Source organism: Ailuropoda melanoleuca, chromosome 9 (genome assembly GCF_002007445.2).
Source record: "Ailuropoda melanoleuca isolate Jingjing chromosome 9, ASM200744v2, whole genome shotgun sequence".
Classification (NCBI taxonomy): Eukaryota; Metazoa; Chordata; class Mammalia; order Carnivora; family Ursidae; genus Ailuropoda; species Ailuropoda melanoleuca.
Window position 1 is genome coordinate 69,352,958 of NC_048226.1, and position 23,990 is coordinate 69,376,947.

Sequence of the window (23,990 nt, forward strand, 5' to 3'; positions counted from 1 at the left end):
GGCAATGCAGACAACTCTGCCTGGGTTGGCTCAGCGAGGAGGCATGACCTTGTGCCCTTCTCTGTCTACCTGCTGAGAACACACACGATGGTCCCACACTGAAAAAGATATGTTAAAACAATGTAATAATATCACCAGAACTCTCTGACTTTGTGTCTCCCACTGAAGGGGAGGAAAGGCAGGCCTTAAAATACCTGGGTACAAAAGCAAAAGGAAAGACATAAGGAAAGCTGGCACTATAATCCAGCAAGCGTGGCTGGCTTTTTTACAGTATCAAAGGAAAGAGGACAACTTAAGAGTTGGGATAAATGCAAAATTAACTTTTACTGAAAGTTGAGGAAAAATAAAGAAAATTAGAATTAGAATTCTGGCAGCACATTCCCACCATTGCATCACAAGGTACTCGAAGTTGGGAAGATTCAAAAGCTGAGGAAAAATAAAGAAAATTAGAATTCTGGCAGCACATTCCCACCATTGCATCACAAGGTACTCGAAGTTGGGAAGATTCAAAAGCTGAGGGTTCTTGGCAAGGACCTTCACAGAGGGATGTTGGAACCCTTCGGGCCAGGTTTTGAAGCATCAATAGAAGGTTCACGCAGGAACCCGTTTCTTAAACTGAAACCCGTTTCTTAAACTGAAACCAAGGTGGAGAGGAAGGCCAAACTGCCTGTCTGAGGCCAGCTTCATAGGTCTAAGAAATACCTTTATATGAAGAAGCAACAGAAAAATCCCTGCTACAAGCAAGAGTCAAGGTCTCTGAGTGCTAGGAACCAAAACTCAAGAAAGAATTTGAAAATAAGAAGCTTTAAGTAGGCATATCTATCAATGATCATTGTTCAATTAATTAAAGTAATTTAACTAGAAAATTCATTTAAATGCCTTAATTTTGTGCACTATGTCCCAGTTTATTCTTAAGGTAGGATTACCTTCACAATATTTTGACTTTGAAGGATTTTAATCTCATTATTAAAAGCACAGTTGGCTAAAAGGGAAAAGAAACAGCGATTATGTAAAACACCACTTCTCAAAGATCCAACTGCATAAGAATCCCTCCAGATCTTGGTAAAATGTAGGTTCTGATTCATCGGGTCTGAACGAGACCTGCATTCTGCATTTCTAACCAGCTCTCAGGTGCTGCTGCTGTTACTGGTCCCCAGACCATGCTTGGAGTAGCAAGGATGCAGAGGGTTAAACATATCCAAGCTGCAAGTTGATGTGACTGTGCCTGGGATGCTGGGGAATCAAGATTTGTCTGGAATCATGATATTGCACTCCCTGGCACTGTGGACATCTGCCGTTCTTCAGGACACTGCCCTTCACACCCCTTGCCTGAGAAGCTGGGAACCTCTGCAGTGCCTGCTTGCTGTCTCTTTCTTGTTTTCTTTTTCCAGGCCTCCCTTTCTCCTCTCCTTCTCAGGAAGGCAACAAGGGCAGGGAGAGGCGATCCTCCTCCTTCCCTCAACCCTGCCCTCAGAATCAAGCTATTCTATTGAGTGATTCCTGCCACTGTAGGCAGTTACTTCTTGAGAAAGAAAAAAAGAAGAATGCCAAGCAAGTAGAGTCAACCCAAGAGAAGAAAATTTAAAGCCTCTCAGTTTTCCCATTAAGTTTGGGATTCTGGTTTTATTGCCTTCTTTTGATTTGGCTTTTATCCATTTCTGACTGGCATTTTTATTTACAACCCAAATTTTCCTTTAATACCAGTGACTCTTAAAAAGCTGCAACATCGTTCTGCATCCACTGAAGATACAGAAAGCCACAGAAAAAGCTGTATAATCAACAGAAGCATAACTTGTATTGCGCCTGTCAGAGAGCTGAGGTTACAAGACAACCAGGTGAACTAAGTTAGAGAATGGCATGGATCTCCAAGGACAGATGGGACACACAGATTGTCACCTTTGACGGGGTGCTGTCAGAGGGACTGGCCATCATAAAAGCAGGGAAGAAGAAAACAGCCAAAATGTTAGTGAATCCTAAAGGGCTAATGAGTGCTAGTATGACAGTATGGAATCCTTGGGAGCCTCTCTCAAGCTTCTTTTCCCATAGGTTTCCGGTGTTACTCCGCTACTCCTGAGAAGGGTTAAGGGCAGGGTCGGAGACCGAAGAGTAATCCTTTAGAAGGGCACAGGCAAGAAACACATTCACTGCTCACAACTTTACTCCACATTAAGCAAGAGCTTTAAACCACTGGGAGAGGAGCAGAAAACCTTCCCACTCCCAAGATCCAAGCAAAGATCCACTGATTCTTGAGAAGGGCAGAAGCAAAAGCTATCTGCCCTGATGCAAGGACAACAAACTCTCAGACCCAGAGTCCAGTACTGACAGGAAGAAGAGGTCGGCTACCACTCAGGCAGGGGCAGGAAGCTCTCTTCTTCCAAGATACAGACACGAGGCAGAGATTGACTGTCATGAAGAGGAACAGGAACAGGGACAAAGACCAGGTCCCGAGGTGTAGACACACAGGCCTGCCTAAGACTGAGGCTGGACCAGAAGAATGGACAACCTCACCACCACAGCCGCTGCATTACACCGAGCACAGGGCAAGAACGTCTACTTCTAGATGGGCACCAACATGGAGAGAGATCCCTTCAGTGGAGCAGGTGTGGCGGGTCTGCTGAAAGCTGAGGATGGAGTTTGGACAGTGAGAAAAACCTTCTGGCACACTGGCCACACTAAGCATGAGGTAACTACAGGCTACCACTGGAGAATGCTGGAGTTGGCTGGGCTGAACATAACTCCAGCAACCAGGAGCCCAACCCCACCTTAGTTAACTCCCTACTAACTACTGATCCTGTCCCCTGCTAATAAGATTAATACAAGCCCTCCCATCAATCACCTTACAAAAGAAGAAGTGTGCCATTTCTGGGTAGCACTACTATTTACTTTATTATTTACTACTTTTCAATAAGCAGTGTCCAGCATTCAATCAAAATTATGACATATTTTTAAAACTAAGGATAAACAACCCATTGTCAAGATAGAGCAACTAGACAGAGATGATTTTGGAACACTCAGGCTGAGATTTTAAAATAGCTATGATTAATATATAAAAGGTGCTCATGGAAAAGGAGAATAAAATGCAAGAAAAGATGGAAAAAATCAGTAGAGACATGGAAAGTTTAAAAATGGGTGAACGATTAGAACAGACACTTCCCAAAGAAGATATACAGATGGTAAAGAAGCACACGAAAAGCTGTTCAACATCATTAATCCCTAGGGAAATGAGAATGAAAGTACAATGAGGTACCACCGTATACCAACTCAAATTGCTAAAGTTACAAAGACTGATTAATACCAAGTGCTGGGAGGCTGTGGAGCAAGTAAAACTTTCATATGTTGCTGACTGAAATACAAAATGACATAGTTACTTTTGAAACAGCCAGAGGGATTTTTCTCAAATAATATTAAAACATACAGTTGCTATACTTACCATATGATCCAATAATCTGACTGCCAGTAACTTAACCACAAAAAATGAAAACATGGATCTATAAAAAGACCCATTAACTAATGATTACAGTTTATTCAAATAGCCAAAACTATAAATCACCCCAGAGTTCATCAATTGGTGAATGGATAAATACATTGTGGTACATCCACACAGTGGAATTCTACTCATCAATAAAAAAGAACAAACTACTGATATAGGCAAAAATATTCATGAATTTCAAAAACTTTATGCTAAGTGAAAGAAGTCTGAAATTATGAGAAAAGAAAAATTCTGGGACATAAATCAGATCAATAGTTATCAAGGGCTGCAAGTAGGGAAAGTAGATCTAGTATGAAGGAACACTCTTCCAGGTGTTGGCTATACTCCGCATTGTGACTGTGGTGGTGGTTACAGGATTGTATACATTTGTTGAAACTTATCAAACCATATATTTCAAGAGAGTAAATTTTACTGTGTGTTAATTATCCCTCAGGAAGCCTACCCAAAATAAATAAAGAGATAGCTAGTACTATGATCAAAGGATGGTGCTTGGTCAGGTGTGTATCCACATAGAAAAAATTAATCTTGACCCTCTACTTCACATCATACACAATAAAATCAATTGCAGGTGTATTATAGATCAAAATGTAAAAGTAGAAAAATATAGCTTGAGAAGGAAATGGAAAACATCTTGCTGATCTTGGAATAAGGCCAAGATTTCTTAAAGAGGACTCAACAGTGCCAACCACAAAAGAAAAGAAAATAATTTGTACCATTTAAAAGGAATTACTGTTCATTAAAAAAGAGTGAAAGGTACACCATAGGAAAAAGAAGAGATATTTACAACACATATATCCTAGCAAAACCTCAAATCTAGAATACATATTATTTAAAAAATGTCTACAATTCAATAAGATAATTCAATAAGACAACTCAATTTTTTCTCAAAACACAAGAATAATCACCTCAATTTTTTAAGATTTGAAGAGGACTTTCATAAAACAAGATATATGAACAGTCAATTAACATATGAAAATGCACTCAACTTTATTAGTCTACAAGGAAATGCAAATTAAAACTACAATATGATACTATATACCCACCAGTAGAGCTTAAATAAAAACCCAGCCAATCAAACAAACAAAAACAGAAAATACCTTGTATTGGAAAAAATACGGAAAATTGAAACTATCAGATATTCTTGCATGACATGTAAATTTTAAATTAATGCAACCATTTTGAAAAAAACTCTTTGACAGAGTCTGCTAAAGCTGAACATATACCTACTCCAAGACCCAGAAATTCCCTCCTGCGTACAAAGCCAACAGAAATGTGTATATGTAGCCAAAACCAAAACTTACCAAAACTGACTCAAGAAGAAATAGAAAATCTAAACAAATCAGAAATTAAAATAGTAGGTGAAAATTCTTCCCTCAAAGAAAACACCACACCCAAACTGTTTTAGCGTCAGATTTCATCACACATTCAAGTAGCCAGTAATTCTAATATTTTGAAAACCATTCCTGAGAGTGGAAGCACTGGACAGGAAATTTTTAGCCACTCTCAGGACTATAATTTAGCAAACTGCATCTTACTGAGTACAAAAAGGATAATATATCATGACCAAGTTGGTTTTATCTTAGCAATGCAAGGTAGCTTAACATTAAAAAATCAATTAATGTAAATCACCATGAATAAAATTTTTATCAAAGGATAAAAATCACTTGATCACCTCAGAAGATTAGAAAAACATTCAATAAAATTCAATGTACAGGTGAACTAATTTACTTTTAACAAACTAGGAGTAGGAAAGAAACTTCTGAATCTGATAAAGAATATTGGTAAAGTACATCCATCAAATGATGTACCATAATTGATCTGATACAATTTAACTACTATTGTATGTTTAGATTCTCTCCTCATTTGTTTCATTTCATTATAATTTATGCTGCAGTAAACATCTTTGTGCATATTGGTAAAGTTGCCTAGCCTCTCTGCGCCTCAATTTCCTCATGTACAAGATGAAAATAAGGCAACAACTGACTCATAGGGCTATTGCAAGGATCAAATTAAGATGTTGAATTTAGGTCTTAGGGAGTGTTGGGAGAGAAGTGTGGCTTATAAACCTGAAAACTCTTGTTCTGTATTTACCTGGTGGCAGATTTCTCAAAGCACGCTGTAAGCTCAAGTCAGAAGAAGTCACTCTGTCAAAAACAAAGAAAGTTATTGTCTTAGGTTATCAGGAACTAAGGATATAATATATGAGGAATGCAACCAGTGATGAGAACTATTGCTTACTCCAGGACTCCCCTGCCTCATTTGATAACTTCTGCCCATTCCAAATCCTTTCCTTGAATCGAGTGAGGATGGCTAGTACCATGTTCTTTTCATCTGCCCTTGACCTACAGCATTCCATTTTTGCACAGCAGCCAGAATGACAATTCTAAAATTTGAGCATGACACACTACACCCCTCCTGAAACCCCTTCCACAACTTCTTACTCTTGGGCAACCTCCTTGTCATGTTCTATAAAGCCCTTCATCATCTGAGGCCCACCTACTTCTCCAGCTTTCTCATGTCTGTACCACTGTCTGCACTCCAGCTACACAGCACTTCCTTCAGCTTCTCCTTCCTTGCCACTTCCCTGCTTTCATACGCACTGTTCTCTCCCTCTGCCAGGATTACCCCTCCGCCTTCCCCACTCCCCTCCACCTGACTAACTCCTACTTGCCCTTCCATTCTCCACTCAAGTGTCACTTCCTCAGTCAGCCATCTGCTCCCCTTGATCATCTTAAATTCCCCTATTTACACTTCCAAAGAAGCCCACACTTTTCTGTAACATCATGCCTGCAACTACTAATTCAGTAGATCTCGTATTCTCTGTGAGCCCAGGGATCACAGCTGTTTTTCTCACAGCTATAACCTTAAGCCTCGCCTAGCCCTGGTCTCACAGTAAAATTTAATAAATATTTATAGAGTAAAAGAATTTCTAAACTCATTCCTCACTCCTTAGCTTTCTAACTCATCTTTTGATTCATGCTGCTAATTTAATAGACTTCCTATTTTCCTACCACATATCACTGATTGTTAAGATTCACTGATGGTGAGAGACAATGCTGTTTTATGAAACAATAAGGAAGAAAAAATTGACTGCATATTAAACTGTGATACACTACAATTTAGAACTTTTGTTTCATATTTATTGAAAAAGCTCTATTGGACTTCTGTAAGGCCTGGGTTTTATCCTAGCCACAAAAAAGGAAAACATGAAACAGTGAGTGGAATAAATTGGTTAGGTATGCAAATTTACTTCGGTTTAGGTATTCGCATTCAGAAGCCACTCTTTGAATCACATTTGACACCATACCCAGGGAGTGTGTTTTCCCACATAACATTGTCCTCTCTGCCACCAAGAGCTTTAGTAATGCAGCATTTAAGAGTGCTCAAGTATTGTATTCTGGATTTTCTTCTAAGCTTCTGATACTCATCCACAAGTGTTGGCAAGAAAATCTTACTAATAGACGCCAGAAGATTTCAGTCAACACCTAGGACTTGCATTCCTTTCTCAGATGGTCATCAAATGGATCACTGACTGAAACAATAAGGGGTTTCAGTTGTCTTGTCACGCTACCAGAACTACCAAGTTCACACACGCCCAGGCAAAGCAACTACAGGACAACTACCACCTGACCAACTGCAACAAAAGATCAGAGTTTCAAAATGTGAGAAAAATAAAACTTGTCTTAGAATCAATGAAATATGAGAGGTTAAAAAAGACTCTTCAGAGAACTTAGGAAAGTCCATAAAAGGAAGAATGCAAATTCATTCTCTCTCTCTTTTATACACTCAGACACACACACACACACACACACACACACACGATCAAAAGCATGACCTAAAATTTTGACTGGTCACGCACTGAAGTAGGGTGATGAATGCTCAAGGCACTGGGCTGAGGGGGCGGGGGATAAATTTGGCCCCTGTCCTCCAGCCAGGCCCTGGCACCGGTGCTTCCATCCTGAACTAAGAAAGTATTTCCGGGCTTTCCACTAGCCCAGCCACGCCCTCATGGACAGCGTCCTCCCCTAGGTGTGTCCTCTCCCTTATGACTTTTTAACCTATTAAAATACCTCTTTTTTTTTTTTTGCTTCTTATTATGTGTGTATGATTTAAAAAATAAGAGATCTAACTACTTAACAAACTTTTAGCTGTATAATAGTGTTGTTAACTACAGGTACAATGGGGTACAGCAGATCTCTAGAACTTTTCCATCTTATTTAATTGAATCTTATAGCCATTGAATAGCGACTTTCCTCTTCCACCTCCCTGAGCCTCTGGCAGCCATCGCTCTACCTTCTGCTCCACGAGTGTGACTACTTCAGACACTTCTTATAAGTGGAATCATGAAGGGCTGGCTGGTTCATCCATGTTGTTGCAAATGACAGGATATCCGTCTTGTTTAAGGCTGAATACTATTCCATCGTATGTACATACCATGTAAAATACCATTTTTAAGAACACCATTGTTAAGAAAGGAAAATTCTTAGAAATGTGCCACCACATTAGAGCAGAGAAGACTACAGTTCCCTCATCCCCAGTCCAGCATTCCAGGGTCTTGGGGTCTCAATTTACAAATGCTCAACCATGGTGGAAAAAGGAGCAGAAAAGAGAGAAAGCAGAAAAGCCAGTGGGCCTCTCTGTGTGCCAGTTTCCTCATCTGTAAAGCAGTCATACTCAGGGTCCCAGAAAGAAAAAGATTTCACACTTAAATGGGAGTTTCAATGAAGGGGATTATTTACAAGGCATGGACAAGGTTAAGGAAACTGCCAAGGGGTGGTGAAGTGGGGACCTCCTAATCACCAAATCCAAGGAGAAGCCGGAGGGCAGATAAGCCCATCGATGTGATCCTTGGAGATCAGTGTCACAGGGCTCGGAACAATGTGGAGTAGGGGGATGACTAGCTCTGGGAAGACAGAGAAGACCCAGCACACATCATCTCTGAGTTCCCATAAAATCCCAATATTCTATAACCATTTTGGTATAGAATTAAGCTTTGCTACGGCAAGAAAAAAATTCTGTTTACTCCAAAGATTTGAGGATAATCCACCAGGATGCATTTTCTCATCATTCTGTGTGCTTAGCTCAGATAACAGCACTCATTTGTTGCTCCTGTAAACAGCTCAGATTGAGAACATCGCACTAAGCAGTCCCTGTTTTCCTTTAACTGGGCTCTTACAAATGTAGCAGGATTCTGCTTTGAGCTAGTAATTGATGTTTCCCCCTCCTCATCTTATCCCCTGAGACCCTCCCCTTTTCCGGAAGGAGGATCGTGTAGTGTCCACCGCCTCACAGAAGAGATGTTCCAGCAGGAGCAGAGAAAAGGGTTTTGGGTTTCGAAACCCCAGCACTTAGTCTCAGAGCACAGACAACAGAGCTAGAGCAATGTTTACCACCTGCTCCCACCCCCCCACCCAACCCCAGACCCAGATGATTATTTTGTTGGGGGAAAGTGTGGAAAGAAAGGACTGAGCAGACATTATGTTTCCTGAGTACAAGGCTCCCACATCCTTTCCCCACAAGCTGAGACAGTAAACGGTAAGTTTCCCTCTTCTCACTCAAACTCATTTCCAAGTCTCCCATGCATCCCCTGGCTGGGCCATGCTCCAGGGAAAACCTTGCCTACCCCACACCCATCCTCCAGTGGCAGTGAAGACTACAGGCCTCGGAAGTCACAGGGGTGCTCAGTCTTAGGACACAAGTGTGAGATTTTTAATTGAAAGAATCAAGGATCCTTTTAAAAGTTTCATATTGATAAATGGTTGCTTCTGGATAAGTTCCTGGTATCATCCGTTCCAAGGGCTCAGGCAAAGGTGCTGACCAGTTTCTAGCATCTCTCCTTTCCTGAACTTGGAGGCAATGCCATGCTGCAAAGTGCATGGGGTTTTGCTGTAACTGTTCTGCAGACATCCAGCTGGGCAGCGCCGGCCATTAGAGAGATGTCACACAGTGCCGTGAAAGCTCACTCAGGAGAGAGGGGAGTCACACTGGGTTAGAATGAAAACCCATTTGGAAAAAGACAAAAATAAGTTTGCTGAGTAAAACATGTCATTTCTCCTTTCAAAGGAGTTAAGTTATTTCCGAGTGGCTTCATAATGTGAAAAAAGACTAACTTCTGGCAAATAAACTAAAAGGAGGAGGGAGGCTGCCATTCTGCCCATTTGGAAGGGGGAGTCTAGGTGGGCTGGAGAATTCAATAATTATGTGGATGACTGTGGCCAAATTGTTTAACCTCTCTGTGTTTCATTTTTCTCATGTGCAAAAATGCCAGGGTTCAGATTAAGATAATTATTGAGGTCCCTTCCAACTCTAAGAATATATGACTTTCAAGTGGGAAGGGAACTTTCCAGTTCAGAGTCCAAGGATTTGCTATTGAAAAATGAAGCAAAGAAAGAAGAAAGTACTGCCATTATCAGCCAATGGGGCTGTAGTCTGACAAATAACAGAAAAGAAGTGCTCCGTGGATCCTGTCACTTGACATGATATAGCTGCATTCCCATCTTGGATGATACCATACGAATGGGCTATTCCATGCATCTCAAGAATGCCCCGACCATATTAGGAATTCTCCTAAGTGGCTCCTCTGTGACATTACACAGTACTGTTCCTGACATGGCCATTTCAGTCAGCTTCAGCCTCAACTCTAGATGAAAATATTACAGTTGGATGATCTGTCAAGTGCTAAGTCTAATCCTTGCAGCTCTTTTTTCAGAGTCCTTAAAAAGAAGAGTGCCAGATGTTATACTTGTATATTTAATGGGAAACTCAATGGGAAAAAAACAAAACTCTGCAAGCCTAGTTGTAATATTTAACTGTTTTTGAAAACCCACCATCTAAACATACCAAAAATAACATATTTTCAAAACTGTGACAAAGTCAAATGTCTCTCAAATACAAAAAAATAAGTTTATCATGAGCCATTCAGAATAAAGCAATCTGTCAGTTGTAAAATGCAAGTACTCGTTTATAAGTAGTTTGCATGCTTCCAACTCTCTCAATAAATACCATGTTAACATATCAAAAATACTCAGAGAGAATTTCATCAATGTCAGAAAACACTAACTAATCAGTTACTTGGGTAACATCAGCCTGGATCTCCCATAAGCACTTAGCACTTATCAGGGATAAATATAACTCATCATCCATTGCCCCAAACTGTTCCCCTCTTGCTATCCCTTTCCACTTACCACACAAGCCAGGAACTTGAACATTATTTAACACTCCTCCTCTCATCAATAACCTGCTGAGCATCTTGGTCTCCTGTTCTCTATCCCTACTGCCACTGCCTAGGTCAAGTCTTTACCCCCTATCTACTGGACAATCTCAACGTCTTTTAGCCTTTGATGTCTTCAATTAATTCATCTGTCCTTCACATTTACCTTTTTCAAGTTCATGTTTGATATGTCATTCCCCTGCTCATACCCACTCTTCAATAGGTTACTTATAGGAAGAATTTAAACTTCAACATGGTGTCCCCCCTCATACTGCATGCTCCAGCCTTGTCACACTGCTTACAGTTTCCATTGATTGTGATATCCAGGTCTCTGTATTCTCTAACCAACCAACCCCTCCCCATCCCACCTCCAGAAGGGTCCATCTAACAATTCTGCTTCTTTCAAGATGAAAACTCCTCCCTGGGACAACGCAGTCTGTCTCCTACCTCTCTGTTCACCTGATACTACCCTCCTTCTGCACTGTTCAGCTCCAGCTCTCCCAGCCTTCTGGAGGGTCTGCTCTGGGCAGCCATTTGCACATGTGGTATGCCCTTTTCTAACTACTCTACACTTGCCTAACCTGAATTCATTCTTTGGGTCTCAAGTTCAATGTGACTCTCTTTGAGAAGCCTTCCCTGAGCTCCAGAAGAAAATCTGGTTCTCCTGCTACATACTCTGTAAGTAACCATTCTTTTCCCTTATTGTACTTAATCATAGTTGATGTATATGTTTATTATAAAGGTTATTCATTCTAAGCCCATTGCCTTCAATGGACACTTAACCCTCTGTGAAGCAGAGATGGTTCAGGTCCAAAGTTTACTCCCAGAGTAGCACAGTGCCTAGCACACAATAAAAGTTTTTCAACCAATTCGTGGTACTGCCAGCCTCACTTACTTTGCAAAAGTTCCTTCCGTTCCTCTCCCAGCCCCCACATCTTCAAGTTACTGGGTTGGGTGGGCTATAAGGAGGAACCTTGGCCTTTCTAAAGCCATAGGACTTCCAAAGCTGCCCACCTTTCCTCCCACCTCTCCTTTACTCCAGCCCATTAACTCATCTCAGACTCTTCATCACTCAATTATAAAAAGCAAGGAGCAGACTAGACAAAGGTGGAAATATCTTTAGAGAATCAGAGAGGAAGAAGAAACTGAGTGAGGAAAACAAAATTCTCTGAGGAAGAGAGTGGGTAGAATTCCAAGCATTGCACACGAATAGCATGTGTTGCTTACACACACACACACACACACACACACACACACACACACACAGAGGCAGAGAGACTGCAAGATTAAAAGAGATAGAAGAAACATGGATCAAATGGCTTCTGGACCCAAAACCTGCTTAAGAACATTTCAGTATAAGGGGCGCCTGGGTGGCACAGCGGTTAAGCGTCTGCCTTCGGCTCAGGGCGTGATCCCGACGTTACGGGATGGAGCCCCACGTCAGGCTCCTCTGCTGGGCCTGCTTCTTCCTCTCCCACTCCCCCTGCTTGTGTTCCCTCTCTCACTGGCTGTCTCTATCTCTGTCAAATAAATAAACAAAATCTTTAAAAAAAAAAAAAAGAACATTTCAGTATGGACTGTGTATTAGGCGATTTTGGAATTATTGTTAATCGGCTTGGTATAATCATGACGTTGCAGTTATGTAGAATAATGTCCCTATTCTCAGGAAAAGCATGTGGAAGTGTTTAGGGGTGAAGTATCATGATGTTCTTAACCTATATTCAAGAGGGTCAGGAAAAGAATGTGCACGTTTATAGATCAATCTTGCTTAAACACAAACTTAGTCCAATGTGTGTGTCTATGGAACAAGCAAGAGAGAGAAAGCACACAGAGCAAAATGAAGAAATTGTGACTATGTACTATTCTATCAACTTTTCTGTAGGTTAATTTTAAAAATAAAAAAGAATGAAAAATAAATAAATAATAAGGGAGGAAATAAAGCCCCTTTTATGTGTGCACTAAATATTCTCCTTTGAAGCTCTAACTGCATTGACCTAAGGGGGAACAAGGCCCATAGCCCTTCATGTTGAAAGGGATTGTTCATTAAGCCCTCAGGGAACCTAGCCTTCTGATGGAAAAGTAATAGCTTCTGGGCAGTGCCAGTAGGAGAACAGGCCTGGGAAGAATCAAACTAATCCCTTCAGCATTTCCTGATGGCCTCAGCACAGTGGCCTTGCACAAGGCAGTCTCGTTTCTGTGAACGTCTTTGCCCTTATACTGCCTTTCCTGATAAAAGACCAGAGATTCAACATGGATATGAATGAAGCCCCAATCCTCCAGTTACTTATTCTAAGAGTGACTACTTAATTTATTATTCAAATGAAGATACTTTGGAGAGTGAAAGGGGATGCTAACCAGAGAGGGTGCTAGGACTGTCCCAGGAAAACTGGAGTTGTCTCAGGAACATTTGGATATATGGTCATCCTGTTATCTTCCATGAGCGGGTATATTAGGCAAATACATAAATGGTGGTAATAGCAATATTAATTTAACCATATAACAAAATAACACAAAGCAACTGCCATCCACAAATTGCTTGAGAGTTCAAGGGTAGCGATAAAGTAATTCCTTTGGAGGAATCAGGAAGAAATTCATGAAGGAGGAGCATTTCAAATGGGTCTTAAAACAATAACTGTATTTCTGTACATAGAGATGGAAGGGAAGGTCATTTCAAATGGAAAGAATTGTATGAGCAAAAGCCAAAGTAGGAAAGCACGAGGTTATACCAGGGAAATGGAAGCAATCTAACGTAGCGGATCTGAAGAGGCATCCATAGGAAAGACAGGAGATGAGCCGGCAGAGGTCAATTAAAACCACAGTGAAAAGTGTGTACTCAGCCCACTGGGCAACGGAGAGCCATTGAGGGCTTTTGAGGAGGACAGTAATGAGGCCATGGAGGGCCTTGGATGTCCAGTTAAAGACGTAAGGCCAGAAAATCAGATCTCTTATTGAACAGTCTTCTACAATAAGAACACCCGTAAGTGTAAACCCGTATTAACCAGTCTGCAAACATGAATGGTATAAACCAAAAGAAAATTGTCACAGTCACTGACACCATAAGATTCTTTAAAAAAAAAACACCTTTATTCTTTCTTATGGACGGTTCTCTTTTTGTCTGCTGGGTCAAGTATTACTTCTGTTGAATTTTCTCAGGAACCCTGTTGCCTGAAGGCCAGTGTCACAGGAACAGAAATGAGAGAGTTAAAATGTTCAGAATTGTCCAAGCTCAAGAAGATGAAAGCCAAAAACAGCATTTGAGCTAAAGGAAAAGCAGTTACCACAAGAGTAGGGATGTGAGAAGTTTCCTTTGAGGATGGGAAATGACATTTTGAAGGCAAAGCTAATTTTAATGCAAATTCTTCTACCCCACACAAAAAAAGCCTGAGGCGATCTCATATCTAATAAGATTAACTAAATTTTTCCCCAAAGGTTAATTTGTAGATATTTATTGGATTACATAGAGAATTTCAGGGGGGAATAATTAAAAGACAGTGTTTCAACTGTCTTCAATTTTATTCCAGATATTTGACTAGACAGACAAGAGCACATGCCTCATAGAAGAATACGTCATTCCAGAGAAAACTATTAATATCAAATCTTTCCGGAAAAGGTGAACAACACTGGCAAAGCAATCTCATTTCCAAAGAGAATGGCCCAACAGGAAGCCAGTGCTCTGGTCCCTAAATACAAAGCCTAGAATATTTGTAAACAGAAAGCACACATTCCCTTTCTATAGAGCGTGTGCCCTATTGAAAAACTATTCCCTGGCCAGTTTAGGCCATAAATGAATGAAGAAAAGGCTGATCTAGAAAGTAATTCTTGAATTTTCAATCCATGGAATTTTATATCTACAAGGACATCCAGGGAAAGTAAAGAGGAGCCAACTTTAAAAGGCTACCACTGGGCTTTGAACTTTGAAAAAGATAATTGCAACTAAATGCTGCATCCACATATGTGCATCCACAAGTCACACATGCATATACACCTGTGGAGGATGAAAGGGGACAAATTCATTATTTTGCAATCTGATAAATAAAGAAGAATCAAATGTTTTTCTTGTCTCTCCTATATGAACTATAACACTGGGTGACCAAAAAGTAGAGGAAGGGAAACAATTCTTTAAAAAAGTATTACCCCTAATAAATGGGGGGGGGAATAGTCTAAACTAGAATATCACCATTTTACCAATCCCAGCAAATAAGTAAATCTAAGCATTGAGCATCAACAATTGTTAGTGAGACAGGTATTATGTGCTTCCTGATGGAAGAACACTCCTCTAATATTGCCAAAAAATTGTATCTGAGTCTGATCAAACCTTAAAATACAGCTACCACATTGCAGGAAATACAGAAAACAGAGAAACATGGTGAAATGTATCAGGACTATGCAATCAGCAAAATGCAGACTGTGAGAAACTCTACAGGTCAGAGGGCTGGATTCATCCACACCTAAACTACACAGAAAAGAAAAAGATGGAGAGAGAACCTATATTAAAAGAAAGGTGCATCAATATTTAATTGAGTGAATATTTATAAAAAAGTATTATCTAGGGGTACACATTTGGGTGATTACTATAAAAGTCTGAATAATGGTCCCTTGTGAAGGAAAGTGGAGGGTCTATGATTGAGAATGGGCACACGGAAGGGACTTCTGGAGTAAGTGGCAAATTTCTATTTCCTGACCAGCATGGTCATTACAAATATTTTTTGCCTTATGAACATTTATTAAGCTATATATTTGATTTGGAAGGGGGAGTGTTTTTCTGTGCTTTGTTTTACAATAAAGTTAATTAATTAAAAAAAAANTGAAGCCCCAATCCTCCAGTTACTTATTCTAAGAGTGACTACTTAATTTATTATTCAAATGAAGATACTTTGGAGAGTGAAAGGGGATGCTAACCAGAGAGGGTGCTAGGACTGTCCCAGGAAAACTGGAGTTGTCTCAGGAACATTTGGATATATGGTCATCCTGTTATCTTCCATGAGCGGGTATATTAGGCAAATACATAAATGGTGGTAATAGCAATATTAATTTAACCATATAACAAAATAACACAAAGCAACTGCCATCCACAAATTGCTTGAGAGTTCAAGGGTAGCGATAAAGTAATTCCTTTGGAGGAATCAGGAAGAAATTCATGAAGGAGGAGCATTTCAAATGGGTCTTAAAACAATAACTGTATTTCTGTACATAGAGATGGAAGGGAAGGTCATTTCAAATGGAAAGAATTGTATGAGCAAAAGCCAAAGTAGGAAAGCACGAGGTTATACCAGGGAAATGGAAGCAATCTAACGTAGCGGATCTGAAGAGGCATCCATAGGAAAGACAGGAGATGAGCCGGCAGAGGTCAATTAAAACCACAGTGAAAAGTGTGTACTCAGCCCACTGGGCAACGGAGAGCCATTGAGGGCTTTTGAGGAGGACAGTAATGAGGCCATGGAGGGCCTTGGATGTCCAGTTAAAGACGTAAGGCCAGAAAATCAGATCTCTTATTGAACAGTCTTCTACAATAAGAACACCCGTAAGTGTAAACCCGTATTAACCAGTCTGCAAACATGAATGGTATAAACCAAAAGAAAATTGTCACAGTCACTGACACCATAAGATTCTTTAAAAAAAAAACACCTTTATTCTTTCTTATGGACGGTTCTCTTTTTGTCTGCTGGGTCAAGTATTACTTCTGTCGAATTTTCTCAGGAACCCTGTTGCCTGAAGGCCAGTGTCACAGGAACAGAAATGAGAGAGTTAAAATGTTCAGAATTGTCCAAGCTCAAGAAGATGAAAGCCAAAAACAGCATTTGAGCTAAAGGAAAAGCAGTTACCACAAGAGTAGGGATGTGAGAAGTTTCCTTTGAGGATGGGAAATGACATTTTGAAGGCAAAGCTAATTTTAATGCAAATTCTTCTACCCCACACAAAAAAAGCCTGAGGCGATCTCATATCTAATAAGATTAACTAAATTTTTCCCCAAAGGTTAATTTGTAGATATTTATTGGATTACATAGAGAATTTCAGGGGGGAATAATTAAAAGACAGTGTTTCAACTGTCTTCAATTTTATTCCAGATATTTGACTAGACAGACAAGAGCACATGCCTCATAGAAGAATACGTCATTCCAGAGAAAACTATTAATATCAAATCTTTCCGGAAAAGGTGAACAACACTGGCAAAGCAATCTCATTTCCAAAGAGAATGGCCCAACAGGAAGCCAGTGCTCTGGTCCCTAAATACAAAGCCTAGAATATTTGTAAACAGAAAGCACACATTCCCTTTCTATAGAGCGTGTGCCCTATTGAAAAACTATTCCCTGGCCAGTTTAGGCCATAAATGAATGAAGAAAAGGCTGATCTAGAAAGTAATTCTTGAATTTTCAATCCATGGAATTTTATATCTACAAGGACATCCAGGGAAAGTAAAGAGGAGCCAACTTTAAAAGGCTACCACTGGGCTTTGAACTTTGAAAAAGATAATTGCAACTAAATGCTGCATCCACATATGTGCATCCACAAGTCACACATGCATATACACCTGTGGAGGATGAAAGGGGACAAATTCATTATTTTGCAATCTGATAAATAAAGAAGAATCAAATGTTTTTCTTGTCTCTCCTATATGAACTATAACACTGGGTGACCAAAAAGTAGAGGAAGGGAAACAATTCTTTAAAAAAGTATTACCCCTAATAAATGGGGGGGGGAATAGTCTAAACTAGAATATCACCATTTTACCAATCCCAGCAAATAAGTAAATCTAAGCATTGAGCATCAACAATTGTTAGTGAGACAGGTATTATGTGCTTCCTGATGGAAGAACACTCCTCTAATATTGCCAAAAAATTGTATCTGAGTCTGATCAAACCTTAAAATACAGCTACCACATTGCAGGAAATACAGAAAACAGAGAAACATGGTGAAATGTATCAGGACTATGCAATCAGCAAAATGCAGACTGTGAGAAACTCTACAGGTCAGAGGGCTGGATTCATCCACACCTAAACTACACAGAAAAGAAAAAGATGGAGAGAGAACCTATATTAAAAGAAAGGTGCATCAATTTTTAATTGAGTGAATATTTATAAAAAAGTATTATCTAGGGATACACATTTGGGTGATTACTATAAAAGTCTGAATAATGGTCCCTTATGAAGGAAAGTGGAGGGTCTATGATTGAGAATGGGCACACGGAACGGACTTCTGGAGTAAGTGGCAAATTTCTATTTCCTGACCAGCATGGTCATTACAAATATTTTTTGCCTTATGAACATTTATTAAGCTATATATTTGATTTGGAAGGGGGAGTGTTTTTCTGTGCTTTGTTTTACAATAAAGTTAATTAATTAAAAAAAAAGAAGAAAGAAATTTCCAGTAAACTCCCTGGAAATGAAAAAGCATCTAAAGAACCACTTGATATTTTCCAAATTTGGGGGAGTTATGATAGGTAAATAAGGCAATAATGATTCCTATTGGGGCTAAAATACACTCAGTACATTTCTACAATCAATACTAGAAAAAAAATCAACTAAAAAGGATTATAGTTCAACTAGGAAAACTTGAAAAAAACATGTTCACTGATACATAGAACTCTGTGGCCTCCATTCCTAACGAACCTCCCTGTGATCCCCAAAAATGTTGTAGCCCATCTTCCATGTACAAGAAGGGATGCTGTAGGAATCTGGGGGCAAGCCCTATATAAGAATCACAACTTAGAATATGAGCATTTTGGAACAAATTTCGGCTTTTCTGCTAATTTTCTGCCACTGAGAAACAACTGCTGATATTTACCCTTGAAAGCCGGTTCCTAGGCTCTTGTGGAGGTAGGACTCCTGGCCTTAGACACCTGATGACCACATGCCCTGAACTGCCCAGGAGAAACTAACTGTGTCATGTGACCCACCAAGCTATAAAATCAGGTAAGTTCAGCCACACTGTCACCACGTGGAAGTGATATGTAAGATGGGTCTGTGGCATGTCTTGAAGGTACAAATAAGTTGCGTGATTCGGTGACTCAGATTTCGACAGCCACCTACTCTGGCTACACTGCTTTCTCTCAATCCACACATATGACCTCATGAGGAATTCCCTGTAACCAGTTGATGGTGGAAAAAAAGACTCAGGCATGTTTTACAGATGATTCTCCATTATATACCAGCACTTGCTGGAAGTAAGGGTGGCCCTGAAAAGTAGCGGAGCAAGGAAATCTTCCCAGTTGGTAGAACTTTACAGTATATCTGGATATCCACTTTTTTAACTGAAAGATGGCCAGAAGTACAAATCTATACTAACTCATAAATAGTGGTTAATGATTTGGCCAGAGGGTCAGAGGATTAGAAAGAAGAGAAATAAGAAATTGGTTAAAAGGAGGACGGAGGAATAGGTTATGCCGACCTGAAATGGGTAAAGGGTATGAAGTATTCATATCTCATGTGCACACTCTACTACAGAGCAGGCAGGCAGACAAGATAAAACATTCGGAGGATGTCAGTTAGCCTTCTTTCCTCAGCTACCCCAGTGCTTTATCCAAGGACTTCTCTTGAGAGCATCCATGGCAGCCATGAATCAGGTTATGCATAGACTCACCAAGGCAAATGTGGCTCCCACCATTACTGAGTACTCAACCCTCCAAGAGCAGAAGCCAACAATGAGCCCTGAGAGATGAGCTAGCCATCTGAGAGGGGTTGATTTACATTGGTTCCCTCCCATCATGGAGGGGACAAAGATCAGTCTTCACTGGAACAAACACATTCTGGCTATGGATCTGCCTTTTGCAAGCATCCACATACTTAGACAATGCCTTGTTTTCCATCGTAGTCCCCCTCACATTTCTTCTGGCCAGGGAAATTTCTCAATGAAGGAACAGCAACTGGCTATGAATACGTAATTCTATGGTCTTGCCACATACTCCATTGTTCGGGAGCAGCTGGCCTGACAGAATGATGGAAGCACCTACTGAAGCCTCAATTATGGCGCTCACTGGGAGATAACACCTAGAAACTTTATGGCACTACGTTACAGGATGCAGTATACACCTTGAATCAACAATCCACGGAAGACATTATTTCTTCCATAACTAGAATACGTAAGTCTGGGAACCAAAAGTTTAAGTTGGAGAAACTGCTCCTATTATTACACCTAATAACCTAATCACAATTTTGTTTCTTGGCCCTGAGATTTAGGGCTCTGCTTGCTTAGAGTTATTAGTTCTTAAGGGAAAATGTTTCCATTGTGGGCACAAGAACGGTTCCACTGAACTCAAATCTGAGACTGCCTCTGGTCATTTTAGAGTCCTCATGCCATTGAACCAATGGACAAAGAAAGATTTTATGATATGAACTGGGGTGATTGGTCCCAATTATCAAGATGAAATAGGCTCGCTGCTGAACAATACAGGCACGTCTGCAATCCAGAGGATTCTCTGGGGTTCCAGTTATTACTTCTATGTCTAGTAGTAAAGTTAATAGAAGATTTTACCAGATCAATAAAGGAGGGATGTCTAAGGACAGATTCTTCAGGAATAAAGATTTGTGTCAACCCACCAGCAAAAGAATGTTTACAAGCAGAGGGCTAGTTAAGGAGAAAGAAACATGGAAATGGATAGGGAAAGAAGGAAAATATATAGTTATAGACATAGATATAGACCTATATACATAGGTTCTGTATCTGTATGCAGATAGATTTAGATATACACATATATATTAACTATGGTCTAAGGTCAGTTACAGAAGTGAGAACTGTAGCAACTACATCTGTTTTCTTTCTTGTTCTTCATGTTCATATTTTGTATATAGAAATCAACTTCCCCTTTTTCCTTTTCCCTATGTCATATAAGGAATGTTGGTTGATAGTTCACTGTATAATTAAGCTTTCTGGGTTATAAAATAAATAGGATTTGGGCTCACCTATGAACAAAGTTAACACCATCTCAGTATGGATACACTGTGGAACTTTGTATCTCCCTTATCAGGGAAAGAGTGAGTATACCTTCAGTTGTGAAAGGGACAGTAGCATCCACAGAAGCATTATAACATTGCTGCTATTGTTTTTTAAGTTTAGGTTGACGTAGAAGGCTGTGTATGGCTCCGAAGAGACAAAGGGGTGGGCTGTGCCTAGGAGTTCCTGCTCTTGCTCAATTCCACATTCTCTCTTCTATGTACCCTCCTCTGACGGCACACCGCATTTCTCAGACTAACTCACCAACTGACTTCCTGTTGGGTTCTCTCAACTGGGGCACTAGCAGAAGAATGGAAAACAAGAAGAAGGGAGAAGCAGTGGCAGTAGCAATGATGACATCATGGCCGGCTCCTGTGGGTGCCTGGGCTCTTGCACAGCCATTTTGGTTCTAACAGCAGAAGTGAACTATAAGCCAACTATATACAGGGACTGTCTCATACTTCTGTGTTTCTTACAGTGCCTGGCCTAAGGCAAAACTCATAGTAGGCACATGGTTGTTTTGCTTTTGTTGTGGTGGTGGTAAAAAACACACAACATAAAATTTACCATCTTAAGCATTTTTAAGTGCACAGTTCAGTAATGCGAAGTATATTCACATTGTGAAACAGATCTCCAAAAGGTTTTCATCTTGAAAAACCAAAATTCTATACCCACTAAATAACAACTCCTTTTTCCTCCTCCCCACAACCTGTGGAACCACCATTGTACTTTCTGTGTCTATGAATTTGACAGTTTTAGATAAGTAGTCACATGATTTTAAAAACATTTTTTTTAAACTGACATAATTGTAAAATCTCAGAGTTGAGATTCAACCCAATGCATAGATCCTGCCTTTTCACCGTAAATTCAGTAACTTCTACTTTTTAATCAACGGATCTCTGCTGGAAGAATCCCACTGCAAGTTTTTAAATGCTGAGCCACACTACGGGTGAGTACTTCTTGTGATTTAAAAAAAAAAAAAGTTCTTTACATTAACCTAAAATGTTGAACTTCTACCCACTGATCCAGAACAGAGCCCATTCCCTCCACCTTCCAAAGTTTACATGTTTTTGTGCTATTTTACAAACATGTTTTTATCGGGTATATTTTAGCCTGCCATGAGACAGCAAGATTTGCATAGAGAAAGGCAGGAGAGTATCAACTGTGTTAATACAACACTCAGCAACAGTGTAGCCTGTAGCCAGAGGGGAAGGCAGCAGAAGGCAGAAACTAATTAAACAGTGAATCGGCTTGCTCCTGCGGTCTGTTGCACATCCGGACCTTTAAAAATAAATATTCTGTCTATGATAGACTGGTGATGGGTAGTAAGGAGGGCACGTATTGCATGGTGCACTGGGTGTTATACGCAACTAATGAATCATCGAACTTTACATCAGAAACCAGGGATGTACTGTATGGTGACTAACATAATATAATAAAAAAACATTAAAAAATATTCTGCCACATGTTCACAAGATTACTGACAGTTTCCCATGAGGTGGCTACTTAGCAATTTAATAAACCGAAAGATTCTCTCCCAGGTAGTCATAACATTTACCATGATGTAAGGACAAAAACTGTCGCTAATGAAATTTCCCTGACAAAAAGCTATCAATTCAAAATGATTTCTGAAGTTTCAGAGGCAAGATCTCATTCTTGCAGTGTTGCTAGAAGCATTCATGCCAACCCTTCCCTGAATAATTTGCACAATACATTATTTATTTATACCACACATTTATACTGTTGCTATAGAAGCATAACCCAAAAACAACAATAATGGAGAATTTGAAGAACACAGACACTGTGACAAAACATCTCTGATGGAAGATCAGAGCCTGGACCAACCTTGCACAAAAACCTGACTACACGAGGCTACTGGCTCTGCAGCATGAGGTATCCACCTTGGACAACTGTCTTCGCCATCTTCCTCATTGTTGACTGCACTCAACAGGTCTTTGATAAGAAGCACTTAATGTTACTTTAAAAGAGAAATGTAGGGGCGCCTGGGTGGCTCAGTCGTTAAGTGTCTGCCTTCGGCTCAGGGCGCGATCCCGGCATTCTGGGATCGAGCCCCACATTGGGCTCCTCCGCTGGGAGCCTGCTTCTTCCTCTCCCACTCCCCCTGCTTGTGTTCCCTCTCTCACTGGCTGTCTCTCTGTCAAATAAATAAATAAAATCTTTTTTAAAAAAAGAGAGAAATGTAAAAATAAGTAAAATCCAGGAAGCAATAATTTATAAAGAATAAATGTAAATTACAAATAAACAGATGGGAAAACATCTAACTTGTAATCAAAGGACTGCCAATCAAAAGAACATAAGACACTACTTTTGTCAGAACAAGTGAGGATTAAGAGGAAACAGACGCTCTCAGTACTGCAGGTGGAAGTGTACATTGGTACAAACTTTCAGAAGATAAATTTGCTAATAAATAACAGCAACCTTTAAAAGATTCATATATTTTGGTCCAAAAACATTATTTCCTGGAATACAGCCTCAAGAAATGATTTTTTTTAATGAGCTATAGAACACAATATAGGGAATATGGTCAATAATATTGTAATAACTATGTGTGGTGACATATGGTAATGAGATTTCTCATGGGGATCACTTCATAATACATATAAATAGCGAATCACTATGTTACACACCTGAAACTAAGGTAATATTGTATGTCAATGATACTTGAGTAAAGCAAATCAATTAAAAAATAACAAATAAAAATAAAATAAGCACATTAAAAATGAGTACAAGAGTTTCATAATTTGTAATAAAAAATTGAAAACACCCAAATATCAAGCCATGGATGATAGATTCAATTATGGCTCACCCAGAAATCAAATTCCATGCAACCATTAATAAAAGCAAACATTATACAGTATTTACTGTGCAGCAGATTCTATTCCAAGCAACTTATAAATACATTAACTAATTTCACTTTTACTCTAATTCTATGATGTAAGTACTAATATTGTCCCCATTTTACAGAGAGAAAATTAAGGCATAGAAGTTAAGTACCTTGCCCAAGACCACCAAATTAGATAATGTTGAGCCAGTATTCAAATTCAGGCAGTCCAATCCGATCCCAGACTCCACACGCATCACCATCATACCATTATACTATGGAAGAATATTTAAAATCTTGTTAAAAATCTCAAAATATACTTGTAATAATTTTATAAATGATGTTAACAAATTGTTGTATATATGTATGTGTGTGCACGACACCATCCATATGTACACCAAAGTAGCAATAGCTGTTATTGGAATTATGGTCATTTTTTTACTTTCCTCTGTCTTCTATTTTTTAAATTTTGTTTTACAATGAACATATATTAATTACATTTATAATCAAAATATAAAAAT

The 23,990-nt window shown here is 39.6% G+C and overlaps 1 protein-coding gene across 13 annotated transcripts in view; it reads right to left on the minus strand.

The window, feature by feature from the left end:
* NCALD (neurocalcin delta) overlaps nt 1–23,990 on the minus strand; it is a 405,829-nt gene that overhangs the window by 271,903 nt on the left and 109,936 nt on the right. For 5 of the 13 annotated variants that reach the window (XM_034668395.1, XM_034668394.1, XM_034668393.1 and 2 more), the window contains exons 2-3: nt 5,582–5,634; nt 4,792–4,820 (exon numbers count right to left, since the gene is read on the minus strand). The exons of 1 other annotated variant lie outside the window; for it this stretch is intronic. The gene's annotated coding sequence lies outside the window, so the exon portion shown is untranslated. Of the gene's footprint in view, nt 1–4,791; nt 4,821–5,581; nt 5,635–23,642; nt 23,782–23,990 lie in introns of those variants that run through there. 7 more of the 13 variants (XM_034668398.1, XM_034668391.1, XM_034668399.1 and 4 more) reach the window with 3 other exon arrangements.